Consider the following 19,558-nt stretch of genomic DNA (forward strand, 5'->3'; position numbering starts at 1 on the left):
ACATTTACCTCTGCTCGGCAAAAAGCTGGAAAATCATTGAATTTTCAAGGTATTAGAAATTCTTGGTAGGTTTGATGAGCCAGTTTTGTGTTAATTAGACCATATGTTAAGATCAGTGAAGAGGAGATGCTTTTCCACACATTCATGCTATTATTTCAAGCCAAATCCGCCTTCGGCACATATGACAAACAGACAGTTCCAGTTAAAGTCTCAGTAGAGTTTTAGCAAACACCACAAGTTTAGGTTTGTGGTGGTAGAACAGAAAAGGCTTTTTCATGTCTCCAAGACAACCAGTTGTTACCGACAGCCTAAAATGACAACCTTAAGATTCTGACTTTTCACCACTCTTCTTGAACAGCTTTGGAGACAGTTTAATTATTGCTCCAACAGTATATATGAAAAGTTGTTTTTTTTGGATAATGGCCTCTTAACTGAAATTATTTTAAAAATTTGTTCTAATGTTATTGTTTTTTTTATTACTTTAGGTTTAAATTTTTGTCCTCTTACTCTTAGCTAAAACAAGTCTTATTTTCATAGCTCTTTCAGAGACTTTTGATTCAAGATCTTGAATCAAAAAGATCAAAGTTTCCTCTGGAACAACATGTCCAAAGATTCAAGCTTGTATAGTTTTCATATTCACAGACCTTCTTTGGAAAACACTGACTTCCTTCTATAATTTGTCTGCTAATGACCATTTAATTACTCATGTGCAGACTTGGTAATTTAGAGTTCAGTAAACAGTACTCTAAGTCTACAAACACCAGGGTTTACCTTCTGTGATTAAAGATGGTGTCCATCTCCAGTATTCGTGCAACTTGCATGTTTGGGAACAAATTCAGAGAACCCAGAAAAATTAGATTTTGATTCACATAAGCAGATCATTTTGACCCCAAAACACAAAAAGTATCCCCTTATTACTAAGCTTTAATTAATCCACTAAGTACAATGAATTTTTGAAGAATACAATTTATTTATGAGTTGCAACTCTGTTTAATTTCCCTCTGGAATCAGCAAAGTATTTTTTAATTAAAAAAAAAAGTAAAACCAAATTTTCCTTACTCTATAAGTTATTGGCCCAGCTTAATTAGTTGCTGAATTCTTGAGTGTTTCCCTAGAAGAAAAGATATAAGATGTAAAATAAACACAGATCTTAATCTATAATAGGCCTACACCTTCTATGTTTTTAGTCTAACAGCATATCTAATAAAACTGCTCTTTAAATGGGTATATGTTGTTGTTGTTTAACTGCAACTCTCCTTTGGTTCCAGTGCTGCTTGGACAGATTTCACTTGGTTTGCCTCCTATCTATAAAGATCCGTAAATAGCCGCTAAGTTCTGAGTCCCAGCTAACATCAGGCCTCATGATAGTGTCAGATCGCCTTGTGGAATGCAACGACAAGCTCTGACTCTCAGATTGGATGCTTATCACGTCAGCGTGAGCTCTGATTGGATGCTTATAAAAAAAAGCTTGTTGTTGGGTGCCAGAATGACCTTTACAGTATCAGCCGTGGGAATGCCATGCAGGGATTGGACTTTCCCTAATGTTCTTTAACACCTTTAGGGTTAATCTCTAGACCCTTAAAAAGAGCCTGTTCTCTGACGTCATTAAGAATGTTTCTGTTGCTATGATAGACTGATGTGTAGTCTGTACAGTTGTAGCTTCAAATATAGTTTTTATACTTCAGCAAATGTAGCTCCCAGAGTCTTCCACAAAACATTCCTGATACTTTTAACTGTTGTTAGGACATTTTAGGCATTAATACATAAATTAATGTTTGATTCCATGTCTGTAAAGCCTGGGCAATCTGTGACACTTGATGGAAGAAAATTAGCTCAGTTTTCTGTCATTCCTACGCTGAGGAGTTTTCAAGTTTATCATATCTGGAGTTCTGCAGCTTTTTAACATATAAACTGTTGTGTTGCAAAGCAGAGGAACTGTAAAGTTGCCAGATCCAGTGTTGTGCAAGATCACCATCAATAAAAAGTAGTTTTGAGTTAAGGTTTGAACTAAAACCATCCATCCATCCATCCATCCATCCATCCATCCATCCATCCATTTTCTAACACCCTTGTCCCGTAGAGGGGTCAGGAGGTGCTGGTGCCTATCTCCAGCTAACGTTCCGGGCGAGAGGTGTGGTCCACTATTGTCTGGAAACCTCTAAGAACGATTTTAACCCCCTTCCCCCATCAGCCTCCAGGTTGTGCATTACGGCCCTGCGTTTGGTGTCAGAGAGCAGAGCTCCTCCTGCGGCTCCACAGTTCTGATGCTGCTGCACAGATTTATGACACTTATCTTAATATTAATAATTATAATGGCGTTTAGTTGCACAACTTTATGGACTCGTTCATTCGTGGCTTTTTTCACGTTTATTGCGCTTCTCATATTAGTCTCGATGTTTCCAATGTTCTGGATAGCTCGACGTAAGTCACAGGTAATATATTAACTTGACATTAACAAAGACACAGCAGGACGGATCATTTATGATGGACAGGGAGAGCCTGACTAAAACTAATTGGAGGTCAGACACATTCAGACACATTCTGGGGTTTCTGTCTGCTTATTTCCAAGCCCAAATGAGCAACTTCACGATCAAAAACGAGCCCAAAAAGCTCAACCCGCGACTCATTAAATTTGCTAGCGACTTAAAAAAGAAAAAAAGCCCACAGCCGCTTATAATAATCAGACTTGGTGACAGAAACTCAAAGTAGTTCCTGTTTTTCTACCAACAAAATGCACATCTCCCTCTTCCCTCCATTGTTTACGTTTCTGTCGCTGCTGATACTGTCGCATAGAAACGGCGATCACTCGACAAGACGCCTAGAGGAAATAAAATTAAATTCCAAAAGAAAATAGTAATGCAAAATGATTTTGATAAGTAATTGTAGTCTGACTACTGGATATGAAATAGCAAAGTGTTAGATTACTCGTTACTGAAAAAAGTGGTCCATCAACAAGACTGCCAATCACGTCTTGTTGATGTGGTAAGCCAGTAGCAGGCCTTCAGCTAACGACATGATTGAGTCGATCAATCATGTCTTGTCTTCACCTCAATTTGTTATTTTTATTTTTTGTTTGCTTTATTCAACTGAAAGTTTACGAAACAGCCAAGTAAATTAGCAATATAGAATTTATCCTGAAAATTAATTGAGGGGAAGCTAAATATTAGCTCTGCTACTGGCAGATTAGACCACTGGTCTTTGTTGTAGTAGAGTCATAATCTCACACAGAAATAATGTTAATCCTGGTAATCTTTCATTAGGAGATTGCTGCTAAGCAATGAAATTGCCACAGAAATGTATTTTGAGAATTTTAAACATTTAATAACAGTGTTGCATAAGAATAGAAAAAAACAGCAAAATTTGTTGCAAAAATGAGGATATAACTACAAAACATGTAAGTGTCTTAAAATAATTAAGAACGTTTTTTGATTATTGTAGTGGATAAATATCAATTAGCTGAGTTTCATAAACTTCTTAAGTTCTAAAAATAACATCAGTAGCAAACTACAAGACTCAGCCCTGAATTCTGCTGATGATGCTGTTTTGTTTTGGATGTAAAACTGGGCACAAGCCTACTAATTTAGTACCTAAACAGAAAGTATCAAGTATCAGGTCAGTTATGATTTTACAGTGTTACTAATTTAGTCAAAATCCTGCTAAAACGAACTCTACTTTTATATTCCAACTACGTGTTTTTCTGCCTTCAAATGTGAAAAAGAAGTTTATACAAGAAAGTTGAGTCTGTGCTTTTGGGTGTTTTACCATCAGTTACAAAAGAAAACACTTTAAAAACTAATCAGGGTAAAGGTAATTATTGCTACTATGAATTACACTGCCGACAGAAATGACCTGTGAATTGCATGGCTGAGACATAAATCTGGTCATAAGTGCTTTGTGGCTGCCCAGGTCAGTCCTCCTGTGGGAAATGGGAGATGAGAGGCTCCAGGTCAAGCTGGGCTAAGCCCTGCTGGTGCCAGTGGAACCCCAGTTTTCCCTGAAAGACCCTGAAACTACACTGACATCACACCCGGGTCAAAGGAGGCCGAAGAAAATGGCTATTTGTGTCACAGAAGAGGTAATGAAAGAGGAAGTTCTCATTACCAATTTGATACAACCCAAGTTAAATTGATGTCATCACGGACTTCTTTGGTACGAACAAAACAGAAACGTATATTTTAAAGGGCAATCAAATACTTAGTGATGGAGTCATATTTCTGAAAAAAAAAAAAAAATTGCTCAAGTCCAAAATGAGATAAACTGTTTCCTGTGATAAGAAACAGCGACAATCAGAACATTTTCATTGGACGTTTTAAAGGAAAATTATTGAAAATATTTTTAAAATCCTCTAAATAAAACATAGAGTAACTTTTCTAAATCAAATAAAAGTGATTAAATATTAGAAGGACATGGGTGGAAATATTATGTATTACTAAGATTCTAACAATCAGAAATACTTATGCTGAAAAGCTCTGATTATTTTTAGTAATCTTAGTGCCAAAAGAATAGATCAATGTTTGTCTCACAGGAGCAGAAACTAAAATCAAAGGAAATGTGACAAACTGATCAGTTTTAAATAAAGCCTGTGTCTCACCTGCAGTTCAGCTGTACTTGCTCAATGTCCATTCAGTTTTAACAATTTTAAATTAGTTTCTCTTTGAAACTCACTGGCCAACCTTCGTATCCACAACATTCAAATTACAGCAAAATGCAACCTCTCAGTTTTTGGACAGAAAATGCCAATTAGGTTTTTCATTCAGTTCTTTGTTGGATAATGTAAGAAGGAAGTTCACGTTCTGCTGGGAAAAGGTTTAATTATCTAGCTCTTGCAGTGATCGCTGTGTTTACCATGAAGCCACATATTGTTTCAGCAATTTCCAATAAAGCATTTTAAAAATGTCAGAAAATATCTCCATCTTCCATCTCTGTATATTGGATTCTTTAGACTCACCTGTAAAGCCATAAATTTGTTCTCCCTTCCATATTTGTAAAACATGGTGACCCTCTTTGTACCCTCCCAACTACTGAGGTCCAAGTAGTTCCTCCTCACTGTCCTCAGGTCAGAGCTGGTCATCTATCTTCTGTCAAAGCCTTTCAGGGAATTATCCTCTCGTTACTGCTGGGTATGTGCAGTGCCAGTTACAGGTTTAAATACACACATCATGGCCATTATTGCATTTGAAAAGTTGGGTTACATTTTAAAGAACTTTAATGAATTACAAAACCAAACGTAATGAATGTATGTTGGATTTTTTCTAATATATACTGTACATGTAATGCACAGGTTTATATGCAGGTTTCTTTGTTTAGTTTACTGAGAATCAACACACTTTATGTAACTATCACTAAGCTATTTTGTACAAAATTGTACATAGAAAAGGCATAATTCTATCTGGACATTTCACTCTTCTGAGCTGAATTGATGGGGACATTTAACTTGACTAATGTCCTTGTATAAACCTGTCTTTCAAGCCTGGTCAAAATTTTAATTGATTTGGGCTCTAACTCTAAAGATAAACGGTTTTGATGTGTTTTGTGTCCAGCTTTCAAGTGTCTATCATCTGCACCACTAACAATGAAACAACCCTAAAGCATAATGTGATGACAGTTGTTACAGTGTTCTACGCTTTGAAAATCTTCCTATGACACATTCAGTTCCTGTTTGGTCCTTGTCACCAAACAGCTGTTTCTTTGTTTTGTCTGAACAGTCATTAGCTACAAGATATTTTTCCATTACATATTTTTATTTGATATGTTTATTTAAGAATCCGCATTAGTCTCTATTATAGTAGAGACTATTCCCCTTGGGGTTCACAACAAGCATTACCATAAAAATCCTTTACAAACATTACAAAAAATACATGATGGAGTTCCTTAAGACACAGACAAAACTCAATTAAACACAAAATTCAAATCAACTTCTTCAACAACTTGCAAACATTACGAAAAGACATGACAAAATTGCTTACCACACAAACTATTTCAATCAGAACTAAATTCAAAACAAAGATAAATGCAACAAACAGTGACAAACTTTAAATATAAATTTAAACTTTTCATTCCGCTAATGAAAACACCATTTCACATTTGCGGCATTTCCAGTAAATAAGAAACACAATTCAAATCACACTTAAATCAGTTTGCTCACATAATAGTCGTGAAGCACCATGATCAACTACTTCCTGTCCTCTACCTCTTCATGGTTTGTGGCAGTGGAAACATCTGGTTGTTGATCATGTGACTCGTGCCAGCCAATAGTGTGTCAAGCAGCATTGCACCAATACATTTCAGCTAAGTGTTAGCCTGCTTTTCAGCACTAAAAATGTATGGTTATCAGTTCAATTAAAGGAAAACCACAACATTCAAATGAAATCAACTAGTTCTACCGGGAAGAGTGTTGAAAATCATTCAAGAAACCTACTGTTAGCTAGAAAAATTGTTTTGTCTCTGTAACTTTAAATTTACCAAAATAACAATGCATATATATTTGAGCATCTATATATGAGCCTGACTCTTTACGGTGTAGAAAAAATCCACAGTAAATACCAGTGTATGCCCCGGATTGTTGTTTTTAAAAATCATTGCAGTTGTTTGTTGTATAATGATTCCAACACTTCAAATGCATCAAAAAAAAGATCCAGATTAAAATGAATTTCAGATTGGTACTTTTCTTTTTAAAGTATAGTTGTTTACAACTAGAAAAAGACAATAACTTCAAAGAGAGTGAAAACATACAAATGAGTGCATACAACCACAAGGATATGTAAAGCAAGCAGAGGAAAACAAGAAGTACAAAAATGTAAAACTAAATGCTTTGAATTTGACATTAAATGACCACAAAGAGACACAAAACAATCAAATAGAGACAACAAGAAGATGCAAAATGACCACAAACAAACATGAAACCGGAAATTACAAAACCCAGTGACAAATGAAGGGTTCTGTTTGTCACAGTGATCATCAAATCATTTTTTCCCTGTCAGATGTGTAGCTTACAAAGAGGAACAATATGACTTCATGTGACGAGTCGACATTGAATTAAACTTTTATATAAACCTGTTGCAGTGATAGATTTCCTGATTGAGCCTGAAGGACCAAACATGATTCAGTCTGGTCAAACAGAACTGCATGCTGGGTTTTTGGGAGCTCGGCCCGAGGTGTGATTCAGCCGCCTCTTTACCATTTTCCCATTCCCCGGCTTTTCCGTGTCGACTTCGCTCGGCAGCTTCGTTCCTGAGGAAAAACAGACGCCTGTTCTGCCGCCGTCGCTTCCCCTCCTCCTCCTGGGCCGGCTTTCTCTTCCCCCCCCTCCCACCCCGCCTTACCCCTTGGGCTTTTTTTTTATGGCAGGGCTTGTAACATATGACCTCTGCCATGCATTAGACTGCATGTACACAACCAAACATTGCAAAATAAAACAAGGCCACACTGATAAAACACACAAACAGGTTTGGGATGTACAGTATATGCTGTTACTCAGACCTTTCTGTGAAATCAGTCCAGCTCTTGAAACCCTTCCAGTTTTTACCAGTGATAACAGCATTTTGATTTGTCCCCTGTGAAACACATCTGTACCCTAATCCGATCAAACAGCACAGCCGCAGAGAGTAAGAAATCATTTTTGCCGCGTGCAGACTTTCATTGGGCTCCATTCTTATTCCGCTTGGGCTTTTTCGTCTGCATGACTTCCTCTGTGCATCGTCGGGCTCGCCTTTGGATCATGAGTAATGACAAGCTGTAATTTGGAGTACACATTTACCTCATTTGCATGAGAAGCGCTTGCTGCTGAGCTGAAACGCATTAAAGCATTGGTTATTCCCAATCTAAATAATGGGGGCAGAATTATGAACGCTGCTGGGAAGTGAGGGAGCAGCTCATTACGGCGGAGCAGCTTCTTGTTAAGTTGCGGCGTCCACCGTCCTCTCCCTGCGTACCACTCCCAGGTGAGTGACGTCAGTGTTTTGTTCCAGCTGCCATTTTGAATCCTGGGAAGTCCCATCAATGAAACCACCAACGTGACGACGGTGGTTTTCTCATTTGAATGAGAAAATGACTACATCCATAACGAGATCCCTGGTTTCAAAACTGATCACAGAAACATGAGAACTTAAGCACCAATCTGTGTATTATAGATATTTGCTGTTTTTTCTGGAAAATTTATTGAAATTCCGTCAACCTTTTCAAATTTTGTCACTTTATATCCTCAAACTTAACATTTTGTTTGACAGACCAACACAAACTGGTGTATAATTGTGAAATTGAAAGATTTATAGTTGGAGTTTAAAATTACAGATCAAAGCAGGGGTGTGTCTTTATCAACTTTGCAGATGTAAAGACTGAAAGTTTGGCTCATTCTTATTCGCAAAATCATTCAAGCTCATTGACTGGTTGATGACTGTTTTTAAGTTACAGCTGCCCAACTTTATGAAGGTCTGGACTTTTTACTGAACCACCGTAGCAGATGAATAAACTGATCTGAACTATTGCAGCTCTTCCTTCCTTTATGTTTGGGATTGTCCTGGTGGAAGTTAAATTTCCTTCCCAGTCTCAAGCGTTTTAAGCCTCTAGTTTCCTTATTGTATTGCTATGTGTTTTACTAGATCCATCTTCCCACTGACACTGACCGGCCTCTCTTGTCTCTGCAGACAAAAAGCATTTCCCACAATAGCATGCTGCCCCCATGCTTCATTGTGTATGGTGTATTCATTGTGATATGTAGTGCTAGTTTTCCATCGCACACATTGATGTGAATTAAAGTCAAAACTAATTTTAGTAAATTAAGCTCAAGTTTGTGCTACCTAGTGTTGGTCAGTCACAAAAATCCCAATAAAATATGTTAAGATTTGTTGTTGGAATATGGGAAAATGTCAGTTCCTCCAGTTAGTCCATTCATCGTTTGAAAATTTAGCAATTTTCACCAATCATTGTAACTTTTCCATAAATCTGGCTAGGCTCCTTAACGTTTTCTGTATTTTCTTCTTCTCTGACCAATCGTTGCAACTTGGCTGAATTTTGACCAATAACCTTAGCCCCATTGAGACTTAATTTCCTGTTTTTTGATTTACTGAAATTTGTATATAAGGTGATATTTCAAGAAGGTGCTTGAACATGTTATTTGCACAAACAATATTAATTATGTTAAAATTGGCTCTCTTTTTGGTTAAGGTTATGTGCTTTTTTATAAGACTATGTTATCCCAAAAAGAAGGCATATAAAAATTCACAACTTTGATGGCAACCTTTTGAAAAAACTTCTGTAAAATCAATAATTTTATGTTACACATTAAAAAAAAAACATGGGAACATACTTGAGGGACTAAAATGTGAAAACAATGGGGTGATGGATGAAAATGTATAAATACTTTTTTCAGGGTATTGTACATGTCAAATACTATAGAATGCATGGATACATGCACGGCATAATTTGCAATTATGAGTTTTTATTGCACCACAAACAAGTAAGAGTAAGAAATAGGAGCTTGTTTTAAGTCAATAATTCCATAATACTGATGACAAAATAATACTTCCACTGCCAGATTATTTCACATATAACAAAACCTTTTCCCTAAAGTGAAATAATCTGCAAATGGAACTAACGCTTTTCTATCAATAGTTAGGGATTACTGACTTAAAACAAGATGCTGAAATGTTACTTGTAAGTTTTGTCTTATTTCAAGTGTACTAATATATTTGAACTGGAAACTAGACAAAAGTATTTAGTAATATTATGTGCTTTGCAGTGTAACAACCTTTTGTTTGAGCTTATAAAATGTACGTTCAAATAAAATGATGGTAGGGTTGTCAGAATCATGTGACAAGAATGAACAGTAAAGTCCAACCTGAAGACAAATGAGTGTCAGAATCTTAAAGCCTGGTCTCCAAGTTTAACCTCAGATTCCATCTGAAAGTTAAAAAAAAAACATCATAAAGGCCCCGTCTTAGTTCCACCACAAGCAACTTCTCTGACGTATATTTTTATTGTTCTAACGTGAATCAACAGCCTGCAAGGGGTTCTTGACTACACTCTGACGTGAATTTCTCTGGGCCTCAGTTAACCTGAAGTGAACAAGGGCTGAAAGTTTGATTACATCTTTAAATGAATCCCTTCCCTGGTTCTGACATGAATAATCCAACACAGAGCATATAGTTTGACTGAAAGAGCTGCTGTTAGGATGTGTGGACATTTCTAATCTACAGTAGTCTGCTACACTCTAGAAACTAAACCCAGCTCTTACTCTCTTCTTTCAACATCAACAAGAGAAATTTATGCTCTACCTCCAGGACAACACTTTTAAAGCATATATATATATATATATATATATAAAAAAAATCTATTTCCTTGGCTCACTTTGGCTAGAAGGCCTTAGCAACCTTGTCTGTGTGTATGGCATCATGAAGAAAATTTTGGGATCAGGATATTGATCCAAAACACAAGGCTTAATAAACGCAGAGATGGTTCACCAAATACAAAATCTCCTTTTAAAATGAAGACTAAGTGTTATCCATCAATCAAGCTTATTTATATATCACATTTCAGCAACAGGTTCAAAGTGCTTTACATTGTGAAAACATGAAAAAGAGATAGGAATCATTTTGTGTCCTATTCACAAAAGATGAATACATAGTTGTGTTTAAATATACTCAAATTAATGGTTTACCTTAAAATATTTCCAAGAATCATTTGGCTGCTGCACTGCAAAAATACTAAATCGTATGAAGTATTTTTGTCTTTCTAACACAGATATCTTAGAACATTTGAAATAAGACAGGTAACCTTTCAGGAAGATATAGCAGATTATTTTAAGTCAATAATTCTATAATATTGATTTAATAGGTTTTTGTCATATAGTACATGTTCCATTGGCAGATTTTTCCACTTATACCAAAATGTTTTCCATGTTACAAGTTTAAAAATCTGCCACTAGAACTATTACTCTTTCATCAATAATAAGGAATTATTAACTTAAAACAATGTCATATATATTGCTGAAAAGTCGCTTTTAAATGAGTACTGTAGACAAAGATATTTGCACTAGAAAAAAAAACAAACTTGGTGTTTTTGTGGTGTGTGGAACAACAGGGGTACCAGTGAATGTGGAGGCTGCTGTACTGTATATTGGAAGAAAACACACGCCTTGACTTGATCTGCATTTATAAATGTATGAAAATAGTCTAGAGGTATAATAACATAATGGTATATGTCTGCCACCCAGACCAGAGTGCCCTTGCACGCCCCTCTGCAGCCCTGTTGTTCTCATGAAGGCCCAAGCTCCCGAGGCCCCCGACAGACACACACGTGTAATTGGAAGCGTCTGGCGTTGCGTGTCAGCCTACGACCTCAGTGCTTCTGTCTACACGTACAGAGAGATTCCGACCTGTACACACACTTAAAGTCGAGTCACAGTATATCATGACCCCCACGCCACAGGTTTGGTTTTACACTGATCTATTGGCTGCGAGAGACCGTGGGAGAGGGGAGTGGATGCCTGTCTGCCCACAGGACTCATCTACATGTGGTTTTAAAGTAGTGAAAGAGCAAAAAAAAAAAAAAAAGGTACAAAACCTTAGACGTATGAATTATGTTGCCTTGACATGAATGGCATCAGGATGCACCGAAACACTGGAGAAAGCAAAGGAGGGAGCTGCACATGGACTTTCATCCACCTGTTTATTTTTAGTCGCATTGATACCTGCAGCAATGTTTTCACAGGTCTATCAAAAAAATCAATCAGAAAGATGCAGCTTATCCAGAATGCTGCTGCTCTCATTCTCACTAAAACTAGGAAGTTAGAGCTCACCAACCTGGTTCTAAAGTCCTTCCACCGGCTTTCAAATACTGTTGCTAGTTTACAAATCAAGGAACAGCTCAGCATCACAATACATTAGAGATCTGCTGCTGTTGTATCAACTCAGGTCTTCTGGTTCTGGTCTGCTCTGCATCCCCAGAACCAAACACAGAGAAGCAGCATTCAACTTCTATACACCACAAATCTGGATTAAACTTCCAGAAAACTACAAAACAGCTGAAACACTGAGTTCCTTTAAATCAAGGCTAAATGTCCATGTGTAGAGTTGCTTGTGAACCATATTAAATGGAACACAGACCAACTTACTGGATGTGTATTGATGATTTTAATCATGAAATTTGACTAAATGCAATGTCTATAACTTTTTTCACAATTGGTGATTGTCTGATGTGTTTATGATGTTTTTTGTTTTCATCAACCACATTGAATGTATTGTGAAAAGGTTAGTGTAGCCGAGGATGGTTTCAATAAATTGGTCTTTGGGTTATGGGCTCAGCACGCTTCCTCTGCGCCGCTCTGCTTTCGCCCCACATGCCATGACCCGGATTCGAACCGGGGTTGCTGCGGCCACAATGCAGAGTACTAACCACTATACAATCACGGCTTCTCACTTGACTGTCTCTCTTGTCAGCCACACTTAACAAACCTTTCCTCTGAAGATTTTGAGAAAAGAGAAAAGGAATCCTTCGAGCCGGAGTTGAACCAGTGACCAAGGGCTGAGATGTGCTATGCAAACAAAATCCATTGATTGATTGAGTGATTGATTAAACACATCAAGAATTAATTGATACTTCAGTAACAAATACTAGTGAATTTTAAAGGTTTCAGCTAAATAGGAAGCTGGGACTGCGGGGCAGCATTTCATAACCCAGATATTGTGTTTGTGTTGCATGATGTTGAGCTGAACGTTTCACAGACCATCATTCTAAGGTGAGCCAGAAAGTAAATGCTACTTCCTTTCTGCTGCTGTGGCTTGTGCACTTAAAACATTGTTGCCATAATGATGGACGACATTCCTTTACTTTCTACACCATTACTTACCTAAATCACTGTACTTTACTGTTTTTATCATTTTTAAAAGATATATTTGTTATTTTCTTATGTCTTGCTGTTACTTATGTGACACGTAATGCTTTGAGTGTGAGGACAACTCATGTATAATACATACCAAACAGTCAACAACACATATGTAAACAACAATGGAGGGAGGAGAGAGATTCTAGTTTTCCAGATGGATTGAACACCATCTTCCTGAAAGTCATCTTTTCTGAAGCCATAAAAATGCTATAAATAGGAGAGACTAAAGCCACCTACAATGTTGTGAGAAAGGCGGCACTCTTGTATCAAACTGCAATCAGACCACCATGCTGGTGGTTGTTAAATAAAAGCCAAGGTCGGCAGAAGACACCCAGAATCACAACATTTATTCCTCCAGGTTACATTCCGGTTATCTCCGGGGTAAACCGTCCAAGACAGAAGCAGTTCATAGCCAACGTGAGCGCATTTCACAAGAGATCATCTCACACCGCCTTGATACAGACGGGATTACACTTTGGCTAGAAGCCCAAACATCAGTTGGGATGCTACTAGCATGAGATTGCAAACGGGGAACCAAACAACACAAGACATCGGCAGAACCGGCCATAAATCCCATCCGGAGGTCAGTGAGAATGAGAAACAATGAGTGGCTGGAGTGAATGGCCAGATGTGCGGCGGTGCTGCTGAGGAGCAAGACAGATTTATGGCCGCTTCTTTAATGAGGTAACATCCTTTTCACTCATAAGACTTTTAAGAACTATTTCTTTGGCTCCCACATGCAAGGAAAAAAAAGCAATACTGCTGGAGGTGAGGCAAAGATGCAGGAGGGAAAGAGGAGGGATGAGTGGGAAGAAAGCGAAGGCGTGAATGTAAAATTTAAAACTTCTAGTCTTTCTTACGTCACTGAAACAGCTGGAAAGGCGTAGAGGGAGTTAAAGGGAGGGTAGAAAACTGGTGTAAAAGTAAAACAAACAAGGCGAAAAGATTTATAATATGTTTTATTTCTGTTAATGGAATTATTTGGGGGGTTTTTCCCAGTGGGATAGGACAAAATACATGTTTTGTAAAATATGCACATATTTTACATAACATAAACTGTAAAGACACGACCACTTGAGGATCTTTATTTGTGGCAATGCTGGATCACACACATCAAAGTGCTGTGACTAAACAATCTCAGGATCTGTTTCGCCTCTGCAGGATATTGGATGCAGTTAAAGGTTCTGCTGAACCCAACAGATCTCTGGAGAGCTGAGCAAACATTGCATATGTAATCAACATAAACAGCTAAAATGCTTTTAGATTCTATTGTTTCTAAAATTTAGGCCAAAACTGTTCAATCACCTGGCAGAAGTAGGTTTAAAAAAACCTTTTAACATTATCAACATGTTTCAATTGAGTGGAAGTAATATTAAGATTTTGTCTCTTTCAAGTGTTGATTTGATTGACAATCTAATCAGGGTGATGGTAATGAGACCTTTGACCTTTTGGTTTTGATATTTTGGTGAACATAATGAGAGAATCTGACACCTGGATTAGAAGGATAGGTTTTCTAGATGTACTTTAAGAGGAAATGTTAGTATGATGTGTATTAGATTGTCCTGGTTGAATTCTGGTTTATTTTTTTAAATATTACTCATGAAACATTAGAATTTCAAAACAAAGATTATACATTCTGAATTGTTTTTTAATTCTAATTTACATGATTACAAACTAGACATACAATCGAAGTTAGATTTATACCTCCAAACAAAGATGCCGTCTCATATAGACTTATGTTCACATGGAACTCTTTAAAAATATACTGGCGATACATCAGAAAAATGATTTTCAAACAACTTCAAGAAGGTATTTACAAGAAAAACAGCTTTACTGAATGGTTCTTCTTAATGCTACATCTTCTTATATTGATTGTGTATGTTTTTCCATATGTATACATAAGGAAGTGAATGAGAATGTTTTTTATTATGTTGTAATTGATTTGTTGTGATGTATGGCCTCTGTGTTGTTTTTGTCTTGTCGGCCTCAGGCTCCGGTCTTCCCATGTCTTATGCTGTTATGGACTGAAATGAAATTTTGTTGGGCTCCTGTTCAATAACAATAAAGACGTTCTGATTCTGATTTGATTATACTGGTAGTCATTTTTGATTTTGAATTTATTATGATTCATGCATGTTGTGTATGCCTGGTCGTTTATGTTGAATACATTGACCCCAGGATGGATGGATAGAGGGAGCTGCAACTAATGGGGATCCCAGTAAAAGAATGAGAGAATCACTGGTGCCTCTGAGCTGATTTTCAAATCCCACCAGTGATGAGTTTTTCTTTATTTCTCACAAATTGAACCAAGTTTTCTCAGTAGTGGGGTTGGAGTTGTGGGAGCAAAACAGAAACTAACAATTTGTATTAAGTGACTGAACTGCTGGTAGGCGGACATCTGGGAATATCATGCCGGCCTGCGCTCATGGCTATGGAGCAGTTTTTGAATTCCTGAGCTGAGCTCTTCATCCTCTGTTTTACTTATTTATGGTTTGGCATAAAAAGAGTTATAGTAAACCATGAATGATTGCTCTTTATCTTTGTTTTAAAGAATACTATATGTGTCCAGCATGACTGACAGCTCTTTCATTTTTAAATCTTAAGCTGTTATGCCTCCCATGACACAGACAAGACCTGGAACCTCCGGACTCAGATCAGTTCAAATCAATATCACAGTCTGCAGTATCCAATGAAATGAAAGACAAGATCCAGTTGAATAATGAAGCAGAAACTCTGAAAATCTACCTGGTTGTTGTTTTGGTCCCACCCTTTTTGGTTAGTAGGCACTAGTGGGTAACCAGTACCACCACTCAGACAAACAGAAACTTAAAGATTTAGGCCTTAAATTAGCTACAACATAGCAAAAACACATTGTATGCAAATGTACAGCACAGTATTTCATGTAGGAAATATGACAGTTTAAAGAGACGCCTCAGTTCTAGTGCAGAAGAAACCTTCTGAACTGTATAAGAGAGTAAATCAGTGTGGGCTTTTCTCCCTCTGGGCTGACCTTCAGGTGACCGGCTATGCTCCATGAACAGGTTTTATGAACTATATAAAGCATTTTCATTACATTTTTTGCATAAAATTATTCTTAGATGATGAGTCACAGGTAAGTCACAGTATATGCACTGTACAACAACAAAACATTGTACAGTGTAGCTCCAAATGGGCTGGAGCTACACATGTGACCTTTTTTTTATTTACAAATGGGACTTTTTTTGAAACAGCTCATTCTTCTCACACCAGAAAGCTTTAAGCTATTGCCTAGAAAAAGCTGGGTGTTTTTTAAGCAATTGGGCTGTTTTCAGAATCAGTAGAAACATGAATAGAAGTAAAAACAAAACACTGTAAAATGTGAATTTTGTATAATAATTCACCTGTAAGAGAAACTTGTAAGCCACTAACTCCTGACGCTGTGGAGGGCACATTGGGTGACAGCATGTCACAATAAAATAAAATTATTAGGCAAGTGGCTATATTCATTAAACATCAACTACAGTGCTCTTGGTTAATCTAAACATATTAATAAACCTCAAACATGAATATTTAAGCAAGTAGAAGTGAGGTTTTGGGATTTTTAGAAGAATATGTACATGAGCACAATTATTGGACATAATTATTACGCAACTAAGTGAGAAACACATTTCCTCATGTTATTTTTTAATTTTAATCTGTTAAAGTCAAAATTATAAATAACTTAAAACTTTAAATCTATCCTTCTTGGAATCATAAAATATGCCTAAAAATTATGATTTGATCAAAATACCCACTTACCTAATATTTGTAAGACAGGGTCCTGATAATAAAATAACTCATCCTTCAAACTGATTTGTCATTAATATTGCGACCCATCACTTTTATTTCATTAAACGGATGAAATGTTGGTACATTAATATAATGTAGAATAATGTTAGTTCCAACGGAGAAGTAAAAATTTGAAAAAATGTAAAAGACTTATTGAGAAAAGGTCTGCTTCTATAGTTTTCTATTGTAATTGTTAATGAAATGCTTGTAAAACACATTTATTACAATTGTGCAGCCCTCCAGTTGTTATATGATCACAGTCTGACAAAACAAAGGCAGCTGTTTCCTCTACTAACTATGACATTAATGAACACACTCCTATTCCTGGGCTCAACTTTTATTCAATACAAAAAAATATGGATGGGCACCGCAACAGAATGCATCATATAAAACTGAAGGGCCTTAGTTTGTTTTTGCAAAGTCGGTGGGCGGCCATTTATGAGCTGTTAACATGAATAAAACAAGCTTTTAAAGCAGAGGAGGTAACAGAGGATTTGTGTGGCTGCACTTTGGGGTCTTTGGCCAAAAACACTGGCACAGATTGTATTAGCTCACTGAATGGCAGAGTCATCACCCACTAACTCCTTCACTCATTATAGATCCACTCCTACTCCAGTTGAACGGTGCAGAAGGAAGCAGAGAGGATGAGAAAACAAGCCAGCAGTTTCATGAACGGGCACAAGAGCACTCTGTAAATAAATCTGAGAGGAAAAAAAACGCCAAGGTGAGCCAAACCCGCTGAAGCAAGCTTGACATGGAGTGACAAGTACCAAAATTGAATTTCCGTGCAAGTGATGTAATCCACCGGCCTGGGTCACAAGATGTTATTATCTTAATTTGAAGTTCATTAATCGTTGGTAGAGCGAGCCGATGACAAGGTTTCCACCTTGTCCCAGCTGCGCGGAGCTGCCAGCTGATTTAGGACGGCTCCTGCCTCGGTATGTAAACGATTTGCAGCAGGAATGTATAAGCAAGCCATAAAAATAGGATTTGGCCTGAGACACTCAAGACAGATCGTGCTGTAAAAAAGCACACCCCATCTCAACCGCAGTCTGGAGGGGTCTGTCGACCTGTTTTGGGGATGGAATGGTTGATTCGGACTGGTTTCCAGTTTGAATGATGGAAATTACAAGCACTCACAATTGAAACATGTTTAGCTTTTGATTCTCAGGGGAAAGCTTTCAAACACACATGTTTGCAGGTGTTCATGACAACAGGCTGTAAATATAATTTTTATCTTCTTCTGGTGGCAGTACACTTTGTAAGATGAAATATGACTTCCAATACTGACAACTGGAATTTTACATCTATTTAAAAATGAGCAGCATTTCATATTTCTGGATATTTTAAGTCTGATTGTAATTTCTGAGAAGTTTGACAAAATTAGCACTTTGATTTTTGCAAATTAATTATAGGTTCATGTTTTGTTAAGAACTCGTCTCATTTTATATTATGTTATGTTCTGAGAGATTCATACCAAAAATATAACCTTGGTTGAAAAAAAACTGTTCAAATCTAGATCTGCCAGTGATACATATTCTTGGGCTTAAATAGAGAAAATGACCTGAACTGGTCAGCTGTCTGTTTGGTCTGCATTTCTGACCTGCACCCAGCGCCGAAGAATGATTCATTTAATTTTTTATAACATGAGAAAATATAGTGAAATTCAAAAATGTGTGTAAAGATGGCGGTACTCAGAAACCTTGTATCGACCTAAAAGATTGTTAAAGAATGTTTCACAATTACTACCTTAGATGGTGCTACAATAGAGTCCAAAGGACAGATGTGAGCATTAAATCTGAGTCAGTATCTGTTTGCAAAGACAGTTCACACATAATCCAGGGTGAAGCAAAGCACAGCAGCTTGTAGAGAAATATTGACAGCATGGAGTGAGGTTAGCACGGCAGCTTAACTTCTTTCACATCCATCAGCTGCAGCCATGCTTAAAACAGCGAAAGAAAAACCAGGAGACCCAAACGTAGACTTCATCGGTAATCTGCCTTCTCTTCATTTTCCAGCATCAGATATGACTGAAAATAACTAAACTTGAGGTTTGAATGATTAGAAATTTAACTGCAGGTAAGATCCCCAAGGGTCAACGTTATGTCTGCTGGAGAATGTTTAAGAAACAGCGACTTAACTCTAATCTTAAACCAAACAAGCTAAAGCAAACTTTGGCCTCTCTCTCCATTTAACAGTAAAACTTGCCTGTCACTGTCTTCTCTAGCATGTTTCAGCGTCAGAGCTGACACAGAAACCTGTCGCACAAGGTGAGGAATATGATGCACTCATATGCAGAGGAAAGTCAACGTTGTCAGCTTTTTGTCTGAAAATGATTTGTGTGTAACACACACATGCAATTGGAGTCTCTGTGTGAGTTTCTAATGACATTAAAATTATTTTATTTCCATTTTGTTTTTCTTTTGTCCTTCTGCAAGGGGTTAAATTTGCTAACTGTACAATGAATCAGCTTTAGTCCCCGAAAATATATTGTAAAAGCACAAAATTTCCCTTTTTAATTTTTGCCAATTTCTCTAATTTTATTCTTTAAAATTCCTTGAACAAATCTACGACATTTAATTTTCTAAGAGATCATTTGTGTGCTTCTTTTACAGAGACATAGTAGAAACATTTGAATGATATTGATTATGCAGCATGCAGGGCTACTGACAACAAAAGAGAAGTCCTGCATGCTGAATCCTAAAGGACGTGCATGATGCCTCGGCCATCACACGCCGCTCCTGGTGTGTTTTCACACAGTGAGCATATCAAACAGACTCTAACCAAACCCAGCCCCAAACCACCAAGACGGAGAACCTGAAAATAAACTGCCGTGTTTTGGTGTAACAGCGATGGCTTCACTTTAACCGC

General features: G+C 37.2%; 1 non-coding gene across 1 annotated transcript; it reads right to left on the reverse strand.

Annotated features, from left to right (window-relative positions):
- Positions 1–12,335: 12,335 nt before the first annotated feature.
- trnah-gug (transfer RNA histidin (anticodon GUG)) lies at positions 12,336–12,407 on the reverse strand. The gene has a single exon. It is a non-coding gene; the product is annotated as a tRNA-His (tRNA).
- Positions 12,408–19,558: the final 7,151 nt, after the last annotated feature.

Source organism: Xiphophorus couchianus, chromosome 11 (genome assembly GCF_001444195.1).
Source record: "Xiphophorus couchianus chromosome 11, X_couchianus-1.0, whole genome shotgun sequence".
NCBI classification, from domain to species: domain Eukaryota; kingdom Metazoa; phylum Chordata; class Actinopteri; order Cyprinodontiformes; family Poeciliidae; genus Xiphophorus; species Xiphophorus couchianus.